The sequence below is a fragment of the Bison bison genome, unplaced genomic scaffold, assembly GCF_000754665.1.
Source record: "Bison bison bison isolate TAMUID 2011002044 unplaced genomic scaffold, Bison_UMD1.0 scf7180017864305, whole genome shotgun sequence".
Taxonomy (NCBI): Eukaryota; Metazoa; Chordata; class Mammalia; order Artiodactyla; family Bovidae; genus Bison; species Bison bison.
The window spans coordinates 2,004,169-2,016,851 of record NW_011494877.1 but is presented as its reverse complement, the minus strand read 5'-3'; the positions used below and the strand labels follow the sequence as shown (position 1 = coordinate 2,016,851).

Genomic DNA, 12,683 nt, shown 5'->3' with positions numbered 1-12,683 from the left:
GAATCTTGTAGTACCTTAGCATGTATTTATGGGGGGAAATCCTTGCGTAAGTGGACCAGCACAGTTCAAATCCATGTTGTTCAAGGGTCAACTCTACTCACAAAGAACATATTTGAAAAGGATGTGTATACAAAATATTCAATTTATTTAATTCTAGAAAATACACAGTAAGTAGTCTATATTGAGAAAGTCTAGGAGGAAGCGCTTCCCCGATAGCTCAGTTGGTAAAGAATTCGCCTGCAATGCAGCAGACCCTGCTTGGATTCCTGGGTTGGGAAGATCCCCTGGAGAAGGGATAGGCTTCCCACTCCAGTATTCTTGGGCTTCCCCTGTGGCTCAGCTGGTAAAGAATCCACCTGCAATGCAGGAGACCTGGGTTTGATCCGTGGGTTGGGAAGATCCCCTGGAGAAGGGAATGGCTACCCACTCCAGTATTCTGGCCTAGAGAATTCCATGGACTACTGCCCATGCGGTCGCAAGGAGTCGGGCACGACTGAGTGATTTTTCACTTTCACTTTCAGAGAATATATTGGATATATATGGATATATTTACTATCTCAAATGTGATAATGGTTTCACAAGAATATACATGTCAAAATCTATCTAATTGTGAACTTTATGTGCAGTTTATTGTATGTCAATTATACCTTCGTAAAGCTCTGTTTAAAAAAATTTTTTTTTTAAATTAACAGCTGTCATTTATCTAGAGCTCGGCATGCTTGGTTGTTTTTCTGGTTGTATTATGTTTGCATGTTTCTATTTTATTCAGAGTAGGAACGATTCAGCTAAAAGATCACACTTCCCAACCTCCCTAGGTGGTAGATACAGACATAGATTAAGTTCCGGCCAATGAGATGTTGGCGGTATATTCTACCATGGTGCACTTCTGAACAGTCTTTCTTAACAATAACCCATGCCTTATGTCCCTGGTGGCTCAGACGGTAAAGCGTCTGTTTACAATGCGGGAGACCCAGGTTCGATCCCCGAGTTGGGAAGATCCCCTGGAGAAGGAAATGGCAATCCACTCCAGGACTATTGCCTGGAAAATCCCATGGACAGAGGAACCAGGTAGGCTACAGTCCATGGGGTCGCAAAAAGTCGGACACGACTGAGCGACTTCACTTTCACTTTCTTTCTTGTCCTCTCTGTGGAAGGCAGACTTGCCGACTAGTCCAGCAGACTTCTTGGAACACAAAATGATCTTCATGAGAAAAATAGACTACCTTGATTAAAGTTAATTATTTGGGGCATGTTTAGTTTTCTGTTGTTGTTGTTGTTGTTATATTCAACTGAACCTAATCCTGATAGAGACTCTTTCAATGATGCTTAGTATAGTGGAGCTACTTCGCCGACTTTGGAAAGGTTAGATCTTGTGACAGGCTGACACTTTGTAACCAGAGGTAAAGAAACACACATTGTCTTCATGCTTCCTGCAGACTCACAGACACTGTCCCAGAGGCATTCTCTCCAAGTGGCTGACACAGCTTTCACTCCATGAATCCACTCTGCTGTTTTCATCTGCTCTCAACCTCCTTTCCAGAGAAGGCAATGGCACCCCACTCCAGTACTCTTGCCTGGAAAATCCCATGGACGGAGGAGCCTGGTAGGCTGCCGTCTATGGGGTCGCACAGAGTCAGACATGACTGAAGCGACTTAGCAGCAGCAGCAACTTCCTTTCTGGCTATGTACAACAGCTTATTTTCCTCACCTGCAATTGGTCTGAGTCCAACTTGATCATTTCTTAATACTACTTTGGCCCAGTTACACTTTCCACTGAAAACAAATAACACATTTTATGTTGGACAGCTTTTATTGCTCTAATTCATGTTACAGCTATTATTTCACGTTATAGCTATACTTTCACATGATCTACTAAGCCATTATGTTGAGGAGGGCAGAGAGGCTTGGCAGGAGAAGCAATATGACTTGCCAGCATCCCAAGGAAAGAGTGGACAGAACCTCAGACCAGACGAGGTTCCCTGACTCTGTACCCATCCTGCTCTGCACGCAGAGCTCTCCACCTTTATTTGTTTATTCCTCCCTTTTAAAAAATTTGTCAGACACGTTCTGTTGCAGAACTATGCCGCCTCAAGCACTGGAGATCCTAAGTGTAGCCAGACATGCTCTTGGCTCTCAATTAGCTCCCCCAAGCAGGAGACAACTTTTTACACATGCAGACAGCATGGAGGATGAGCGTGACTGAGCTGTGGTTTATGACAATTCATTGGTGTCTACATAGTGACTAAGCTGCGGTTTAAGACAATTCTCTAGTATCTTCCCTTGTCTGTTTTTAGTAAAGAACCAGAAGATTCTAGGATTTCCCCCTTTTCTCCTTTCATTATCAGTCATTTCCACATTCTATTTCATAATCATCACCTTTGAACCTCCATGGGATAAATGGATTTTTTTAAATATGTTCCCCAGCTATTCACGATTATCTCAAAGATTTTGCCTTTCCATACTACTTATTGACAGTTTTCTTTTTATTTCCCATTCATTTCTGAATTGGTCATTTCATCTTCATCCATTGCTTAACCAGCATATGTTCTTCCTGCTGTGAGGTGACCCCCCCCCACCCCGCAACCATTTCTGACATCACCAAATTCCCCTTCATTCCCGCATGATTTTCTCTCATTAGCTGTTTTTCTGGCCTTCTTCACTAGGCTTTTAGAGAAAGCACTGGCAACTCTTGGGCCTCTCTTTAAGAACTCAAGGCCTTTGGAACTCAGGGCTGGAAAAAAATGTAACCTTTCCTGTAGGGCAACTTGATGGCAGACTTCCCACTAGACCAGGGCCTAACACAGCCTGGCTCTCTAGCTAACTAACCAGGACCTTGGGCAGATTGCTTCCTCTCTGGGCCCCAGGACCCATTTTGGTAAACGAAGATTTTATTGGAGCCCCTGCCTGGCACAGACACAATGTAATTCTAAATATACTGACTTGTGCTGTCCAATAGGCAGCCATTAGCAAGGCCACTGAGGCCTTGAAATGTGTCCAGTCCAAATTAAAATGTGTCCCAAGTGTGCAATAGACACTGGATAACAGATGATATGAAAAGATATATATAGATTACACATTGAAATAATAGTAATTTGGATATACTAGGTTAATAAAGGAGAGGGCAATGGCACCCCACTCCAGTACTCTTGCCTGGAAAATCCCATGGATGGAGAAGCCTGGAAGGCTGCAGTCCATGGGGTCGCTGAGGGTCAGACATGACTGAGCGACTTCACTTTCACTTTTCACTTTCATGCATTGGAGAAGGAAATGGCAACCCACTCCAGTGTTCTTGCCTGGAGAATCTCAGGGACAGGGGACCCTGGTGGGCTGCTGTCTATGGGGTCACACAGAGTTGGACACGACTGAAGTGACTCAGCAGCAGCAGCAGGTTAATAAAATATGTTAAAATCAATGTCACCTTCTTCTTATCGTTTTAAATGTGGTTCCAAACACATTTTCAATTATACTGGGGTTGCTTATTGTGTGTCCACTGGCCAGCACCCAGATAGCTGTCACACAAGAAGCCCAGCACCATGGCTGGAGCCTGACTCACCCAAGACACGTAGTAATAGTACCTTAGTCACCAGGTGACCTGGAGGATATGGATCTAGACCAGGGTTTCCCAGTCTGAGGATTAAGGACAGAAGCCTTGGGCAGAATCCAGGTGGTCTATGAACTTTATTTGTATTTATTCGGCTGTGCCAGGTCTTACTTGTGGAATGAGGGACTTTTAGTTGCAGCAAATGAACTCAGTTGCAGCATGTGGGATCTAGCTCTCTGGCCAGGAATCTAGTTCCCTGCATTCATTGAAAGCACAGAGTCTTAACCACTGGACCTCGGGGGAAGTTCCCTAAACTTTAAAATTTACATCTTTATTTTCACTAGTCTCTACCTGAAATTTTACCATTTCCTTCCATTATGAGTGTAGGCAACAAGCCACTGGAATATTAGCCTTACTTGTTTCTCAGCAGTAAAAATCAAAGTTATTTTCCTAACGCTTTACAGTCGTTGCAGGATTTCAAAATACCGCTTAATTTCATCACTACAACACCATTGTGGTAGTTATAAGCCCTGCCACTGGACCTTATTATCGGGTGTGTTAATAAAGAAGCACATTTAATACTGTACCATAGATTTGCTTTTATATTTTGGTAAATATGTCTCGGTATAATTTATTTTCTTAAATGTTTTTTGGATGCTATTTCATATGCATAAAAACATTATTATTCTGAGAAGTGGTCCTTAGACTGCTAGAGGGGTCCATGGTGTGCACACGCACACACACACACACACACACACACAAAGACTAAAAACCCAGTCAAGGAAGACAAGCCATTTTCATTGGCAGGGGGACCGGCAGGCAGAGGATAAGGGGAACCCCCACCCTGAAGGGGCTGCCAGGACAACCTACGCTGCCCCCTGGAGATGCCTAGTGCCCTCAGTGTCTGCCCACGGACGCTTCAGTTACAGAACAAGAGAGCATAGTATCGGATCCCTCCGGTTTGGTGCAAGGACGTTTTGATAGTCGCCATTTTGCGGTCCTAAAGAGCAGACCATCAAGTATTTGAATCCATTTTAGGTCACTAAATGATTGTACAACAGACATCCTTCCTATTCCATCCCTAATCTGTCTCCCATCTCAGAGCCTCACACTGGGGTCAGGGTGAACAAGACGCCCAGGAATGGGAGGGTTTACTTAGCATGGACATCGTCACCCTGCTCACTTAATTTAAATGCAGAGCACATCATGAGAAACACTGGTATGGACAAAGCACAAGCTGGAATCAAGACTGCCGAGAGAAATATTAATATCAATAACCTCAGATATGCAGGTGACACCACACTTATGGCAGAAAGCGAAGAAGAACTAAAAACTAAACTCTTGGTGAAAGTGAAAGAGAGTGCAACAGTTGGCTTAAAACTCAACACCCAGAAAACTAAGATCATGGCATCTAGTCCCATCACTTCATGGTAAATAGATGGGGAAAGAGTGGAAACAGTGAAAGACTATATTGGGGGGCTCCAAAATCACTGCAGATGGTGACTGCAGCCGTGAAATTAAAAGACATTGCTCCTTGGAAAAGCTATGACCAACCTAGACAGCATATTAAAAAGCAGAGACATTACTTTACCAACAAAGGTCCATTCAGTCACTGACTGACTGAACTGTTACTTAGCAGGCAAGCAGGCACAGCATGCAATGTTCTTAGCCCCAGGGCTGGGCTGGGCTAAGGGTCTGAACCCTTTTGGGTTGGTCTGTGCATGACAATAATCCTGTTTTGGTTTTGCTAAACCCTCCTCTGGCAACTAGCCTGAGGGCAGGGCTCTGACAAAAGCTACAGAGAAATACGGTTGAAGGATTCTTCCCCATCAGCCAACTTCTCCCAGGTACCCTGAGCTACTAAGAAAAGGCCTTCGAGGAACTCGGTTGCACCCATGGAGCTCAACTACTAAGTGTATAAAGACAGTTGCCCCTCGCAGGACACCATATGCCCAGGCAGTCCTGCCTCTGTGAACCAGCTCTCATTCAACACAGAGCAAAGCAGGGGCCCTTATCCCTACAGCACAGCTTGCCCTACACCACACAGCCGTTACGTAAAGCAGCCAACATTTAAACTAAATCCGTCAACTCCAGAGTGATTTCCCCCAACAGGCTACCTGAAACCAAACAACACTGAAATCAATGGGCAGAAGGTGGAAGCCCTTTTACAGAACTCAGCTGACCTCCAACTAACCAAATGCCATTTTTAAAAGAGGCTTGATTTTGTCTCCTCCTTCTCCTGTTCTCCAAGCCAGGCCCTGCTTCCTGTAGCTGCCAGAAAGAATCAGTCCAGTAGCAGCACCTCCACTTCTGCTACCAACACTGCCCTGGAGAAGCCCTAAAAGGAAAAGGGGCTTTTGCTTCCAATCCCAAGTCAAATCCACTGCAGACCTACAGCCCAGTAGTGGGATCTAGGTTCCTCATCTGTGGAATGAAGGGATTGGACTTCAATGGATGTGAAAGTTGGACTATAAAGAAAGCTGAGCGCCGAAGAATTGATGCTTTTGAACTGTGGTGTTGAAGAAGACTCTTGAGTCCCTTGGGCTGCAAGGAGATCCAACCAGTCCATCCTAAAGGAGATCAGTCCTGGGTTTTCATTGGAAGGACTGATGTTGAAGCTGAAACTCCAATACTTTGGCCACCTGATGCGAAGAGCTGACTAATTGGAAAAGACCCTGATGCTGGAAAAGATTGAAGGCAGGAGGAGAAGGGCACGACAGAGGATGAGATGGTTGGATGGCATCACCGACCCAATGGACATGAGTCTGGGTGGGCTCCAAGAGTTGGTAATGGACAGGGAGGCCTGGCGTGCTGCACTCCATAGAGTCACAAAGAGTCAGACACAACTGAGCGACTGAACTGAACTGAGTGATGATGGCCAACTTTGGGAAACACCACAGTAGATTGTAGCAATAGAGAAACTAACAAGTAGGAGCTGATGCTCCTGTCTCCCTAGTGAAGACTTTATTTAATAAAGATCTTCCAGACAAAAAAAAAGTCTAGATTTCTAGGCCCTGACAGCTCTCATAAAGAGCACGAGTCCAACAACCCAAGGCCATCTCCTGTTGAGAAATGAGTTCTACCACTAGATGGCAGACGTGTGCCAGGCAGCCTCATCCTACAGCTTGACCCACTTCCTAGCTTCCTCTGTAAAACTGGAGCAGGACCACATTGCTTACATACTTTGCAGGACTGAAGACTGGTAAAGTCCCAGGAGTTATCATCAAAGTCAGGAATTTCAGGAACCTGAAAAGAGTACATGGTGCACAGGGCACGCACTGATAAAGAGGAATCTGGAAACATCCTCAACTCTAATACCCTTGGTGAGAGCCTCCTGGGCCTGTCAGATAAAACCCCATGTGACACATGAGCCTGTAAGGAGAGGTTAGGCTGGCTTTCCCTGGCCCAGGGCAGTCAGCACTCAACTGTGGTGAAGGCCACTTCATCCTCACTCAGCAACACACCATGGGCACCTCATTGTAAAAGGGCATGCCAAGCATAGATTGCCCTGTATGAAAAATCAGTTTACGTAACGCACAATTTCACATTCTCCCGTCCATTCATTCGAGGAGATATGTCTGGATAAATCTTTGCTGTTGTTTTGTTGCTAAGTCGTGTCTGACTCTTTGTGACCCCATGGACTGTAGCCCTCCAGGTTCCTCTGTCGGTGGGATTTCCCAGGCAAGAATACTGGAGTGAGTTACCATTTTCTTCTCCAGGGGATCTTCCCAGCCCTGGGATCAAACCCCGTGTCTCCTGCATTGACAGGTGAATTCTTTACCATTGGGCCACCAGGGAAGCCCCGGATAAATCTTTAGTCCTGGCTCAAACTGATTCCACTGGCTAATTTGTTGTTTCAGTTCATGGTTTATTGAGAAGATAAACCATGGATAGTTAACTTCATGTTGGGTTTTAGCAAATGTGTCTCAACTGTTTTAAACTGCCCTCAGCACCAGATGATGACAGAAATTGATCTCTGTGGTCCCCTCCTCTCAAAGCTACCGTCCCACATCCTAGGTCTCCTTCCCCACCTCTCATCTGTAGATCTTTTATGCAGGTCCTAACAGGTTTCTTTCAATCTGAGTCGAGGTGGTTTGACTCCAGCAGCACTTACTCACTCATCAAACTAGTGAGTCCAGGCTGTGGAGCAGCAGGTGGCTCAAAGGACATTGTGACAGATGGGTGCGGAGGCAAAGCGAATGGCTCAAGAGCTCCACTAGCCTGCACCACTGCCCCTCCAGTTATAAGGAAGCAGAAAATGAGCGAAGTCCCAAGCAAAGCATCCAGCTCCAGACATGGTACACAGATCGGGGAGACGTGGATGCAATGCACAGAGAAAACTGGATTACAGCTACAGTGATTGTAAAACCATGGCTCACAAGGTCTTCATCTGCCCGCAGATAATCACCAAGCTTGATAACACACACCTATGTGTGATTTAAAAACATACCAGCCTTCTGGGATGGATTCCTCTGAAATTCAAGTTCTTTTGGACCCAAACTCCTCCGTGGGTTTGCTCTGTCCTTGGGACAAGTGGCTGGAAATAGCAGGGCCACTCTGCACGCAGATGAGGGTCATGTAGTGCCTGGGGACAGCGGGTGAAGGGACACGAGAAGGTGGGGGGCGAGGGGGGACTGGGGTGCTACAAAGAGGGCAAAAGCCAATTATTTTAATTATTTTAAGATCTCTGGTGGTGGGTGGCCTAGATCTTTTAATATTGAGGTCGATGGTTATCTGCATTGATTGTATGACTATACACTAAATAGATATAGTCACTTAAGGTAATCACACACATGGATGTATGTGTATTCAGCTTGAAGTTGTTAATTGTTATAATGCCAAATTTCCTCCAGCCAATAAGGGTTTAGAATGTTTTGTTTTGGCTTTTATTATTAAAGTTGAGGAAGGGACAGCAAAGGGAGGGGAGGGAGGGAAGACACTGCACAAACTGGATGACCTCAAAGGAAGCAGAGCCAGCTAGAGCTAGAGAACAGAAGCCTCCCAGGGACATTGGCCTGGCTTTCAGAGATGGAGCAGAAGTGCACGCATGGAGGCCTGCAGCGCAGCAGAGGATGGGGAAGCTTAGCGACAACAGGCTGGTGCCCATATCCAGCCAGCGAAGGCCTAGAGGGCTACCCTCCCGTCACCCGCTGGCCTCAGTCACTGTTCCTCCTGCACAAGCACCACAAAGAAGGCAAGAGTGGGTTCTTTTCTGTTCAGTCTTTATTTACAGCAAAGTACAGAGTATGTGGTCATTTAAGTAAGTGCTAACAAGTAAGTGCAGGGCAGTAGAAGGAAAAGGGGAAAGTGCAAGCATCTGAAAGACCAAAAAAAAAAGGCCTATGTCTCTATTTACCTACTCACCCTGTGCCTGAGGCAGGACCAGCCAGGCACTCACCACCTCTATGGGTGGCCGGACACTGCCTTGAAGCCAGCCCGCTGCCTGAGGAGGGCCACAGAAGGCGCAGAGACCAAGCTCAAGGTGGGGACTCAGCTCCAGACTCGCCCTGACGGTTTCCCGAGCATGCTCGTCTCACTCTCATCTGCTGGGACACAGACTTTGCCCCTCTACCCTCAGGTCAGGGGGAAGGGCAGGAGTGGCAGAGAAGCCAGCCCTCTCCCGAAGCCCAGCCCTGAGACCCGGAACCAGCCTTGCCTGCCTCACCCACGTGGTCATTGACAGGCAGCTGGGAGACTCCAGGGTAGAGGAGAACATTTCCCTGCAAGAGGCTACTAGTTCCTGCCAATGGCTCTGGGCCCTGGAGCAGGTCAAGGTTGCTAAATTAGGAACGCCGCACAACAGCAGCAAAGGAGGTGATGCGCCAACCAGCTGGGCTCCGGCCCCTGCTGCACACAAGCCTGACCTCACAGCCTCCCAAGAGGCTGGCATCCCACCCTGAGCACCACGACAAGCGTCCACGCCAGCCCAGAGAGGCAGCAAGCCAAAGTCCTTGACCGTCCAGCAGCCAAGACCACAGTGGGTTGTTGCGGTTCACAGGCTCTGAAGGGTGAACTGGAGACTTCTGCGGTACCCTCCAGGGCCTGTTCTTCACAGACCATCGCTTCTCGAGGGCCCACCCTATCCACTCCAAAACCGATGACGCCTGAGGTAACAACACTGCATCTTCCTTACACACACTCCCAGCTCTCTGCTCCTGTTGGTCCCAGGGTGGCAGAAGTTCCATTAGCGTGAAGGCGTGTGGGACCAGGACTTCCCGCGACACAGCGCCTGTTGCCTAAGCACATGGTTCTTGGACAACACCTGCACAGCGGGAGAAGCAGGTGCCACCGGGAGTCTCTGAAGGCAAGAGACCCCCATTCGTACACTACCAACACTGCCCTACGCTGCTCATCCACGTTGCCTCCCCAGACAGTGAACAGTATCCATTTCTGGCCTAATAATTATATCCGATGCTCCAGCAAAAACAGAGATCCAGTGGGCTTCCCTGGTGGCTCAGAGGGTAAAGTGTCTGCCTGCAATGCAGGAGACCCAGGTTCGATCCCTGGGTTGGGAAGATCCCCTGGAGAAGGAAATGGCAACCCACTCCAGTATTCCTGCCTGGAGAATCCCATGGACAGAGGAGCCTGGCAGGCTACAGTCCACGGGGTCACAAAGAGTTGGACACAATTGAGCAACTTCACTTTCTTTCTAGTGGCTCTTAAAATACCAATTCCAGGATTTGCTGCATAGAAAGATCAAGTTCAAATAGATACCCAGTTGGCTAAATGCTGGGGTCCCCACAGGGTAGAGCTTCCTATCCCCTCCTTGCCCCAGACTTTCTGTGTCACAGAACCAGAGGAGTCATTAGCATGGCCAGCGAGCCCCCAGCCAAGAGGCCAAGATATCAAGAGGTGGGGCTTCCCTGGTGGCTCACACAGTATAGAATCTGCCTGCAATGCAGAAGACCCAGGTTCAAACCCTGGGTCTGGAAAATGCCCTGCAAAAGGGAATGGCTACTCACTCCAGTAGTCTCACCTGGAGAACTCCATGGACAGAGGAGCCTGGTGGGCTACAGTCCATTGGATGGCAAAGAGTCAGACACCACTGAAGGACTAACACTCTGACTTTACCAAGAGGCAGGGCAGCCTGAGAACTGTTTCCTACCAAGGACAGGGCTACTCGGAGACCCTGGAGGCTTGGTCCCAACACCACGAGTGGATGAAAAAGCAGCTAAGTAAGTCAAGGCTCAGAGATGAGAAGACTCCATCTTCCAAGGCAGTAGGATAGACAGCCAAGGCACTGAATGGTTTGGCACCTGGGAGCTTCAAGTAAAGTTGAGCGTGCTACCCACCCAGGGGCCAAGGCTCCCCGAGACAGGGAGCGGCTGCCCCTGAACACAGACAGGCCCCAACAAAGCAGGAGGCCCTTGGGTCCTCAGGATCCTAACCCAGGCCTGCCATCCACCCTTCACCTCAGAACTACACAAGGCATGACTGGAAAGATAATCAATACTGGTTTGGAAATGCGCACTTCAGAACTCAGCCAACCCACAGGGCACTGGCCTTCAGAACAGGCACCTTGGGGGCCTTCCCTTGCTCCAACTCAGCAGTTGCTACTCTCAGGGGCTCCTTCCAGAGTCTATAGTCCAGTCTCCTGAAGGTCTCAGGGGTGGCAAAGCCCTGCTGCGGATTAGGTTTGACTTTTAGACAGAGCCCAACAGAGTTAGAGTCAAATGGAGTCCAGAAAAGGGGAAGCAAACCGGGTGAGGCTGAGCCTACAGGAACAATTCAATGTGACTGCAGTTAATGGTGTTGGATTTATCAGAATGGCTCCAAGGGGCTACAAAAGCAATGGAAAGAAAAGGGATCCCAAAATGTTTCAGGCTGTGGCAGCCACAAGGGTAGCCTATCGAGCTACCTAAGGGCGATAGAGTAAGGGCGTAGCCTATCGAGCACTGAGATGGTCAGACACCGAGATTAAAAGTTCTGGCTCTTCTGCAGTTAAAAGATGAGGCTTTAGAACAGTATACTCACAGCTCCTCCATCTCACTAGGTCCCCTGCTTCCTCTAGCCCTCCCCACCAAGAATCTTCGGGAATCTGTACTGCTTCCAAAGAAGGAAGTCTCCACCAAGAGGGAGCCTCAGGGAAAGCTAGAATTCTCCACCCCAAATGTTTTCAGCCTAAGACTCCAACTTGTAATTTAAAAACGCTACTCTTCCTCCCCGCCTCTGTGCCCAGCGGCCAGGTGACGTGGCTGCATGGTAAATAAGTAAATCAGAGTGGCCATGATACTGCCTGTCATGGCCCCTGCTGTCTTCACCACGCTGCAAATCCCTCAGGGTGGGGAGCAAACGCTACAGCTCCCTATACAGCTGAGCTCTCTGGCTGCCCTGGGAGGGGCTGGCTGCCAGGAGAGGTCCTCAACCAAAGTACAGGCTGCTAGGGTCCACTGTGCACCCCACAATCTGGGAGAAAGCCTGAGGACTATCATTGTGACCTCCCTGGAAGACGTCAGCATCTCAGATGCTACGATAGGCACAGTCCCTCTTTCCCCACTCTGTCAGGAAGCAACCCCACCGCATCCCCACCAGGGAAGGAGAGAGAAGCCGCTCTGGTTTTTGGAAGTGGGTGAGTAAGGAAGGAAATAGCGAGCTGCCTGAGCAGCCAGGGGTGGGGTCGGGGCAAGAAGAAAACACAGAAGACTCGTTCCCCTCCGTGGGCTTCTTCCCTGAGTTTTTTAATTGAGGTCTTGCCTAATTTCAACTCAGAAAAAAAAGAGAGAGAGAGAAGAAAAATAAAAGAGGATCTCTTATCCACATTATCCTAAAGCTCCAGCTCCAAGAAGGTAGCATCTGGCAGGGGAGGTGATCAAAGGTCCCAAACTCCACTTTCAGTGAGTCGCACAGACGCGGAGAGCCACGAGTCCCGAGCCTCCCTTCCAAGGCCACCTGAGCCTGCCCCACCAGGCACACGCTGGGTACCAGGCCTCCGGTGAAACCCCAGCTCCAGCCCCAACACACTCAAGGACAGGCCCTCCTGCAGAATACTTACGGCAAACAGCTGTACAGTATTTGTACATTTACACAAAAATAGATCCTTTTATATATATATATGTATTTATAACTGGTTACACGTTGGACTCATAATTAGGCATCACCAGTAGTAGTTGGCACAGTTTGTCATTTAAGCTCAGGGGCAAGT

At 48.1% G+C, this 12,683-nt stretch overlaps 1 non-coding gene across 1 annotated transcript; it reads left to right on the top strand.

Moving 5' to 3' along the window:
• Positions 1–9,984: 9,984 nt before the first annotated feature.
• On the top strand, positions 9,985–10,056 carry TRNAC-GCA. Its single transcript has one exon. It is a non-coding gene; the product is annotated as a tRNA-Cys (tRNA).
• Positions 10,057–12,683: the final 2,627 nt, after the last annotated feature.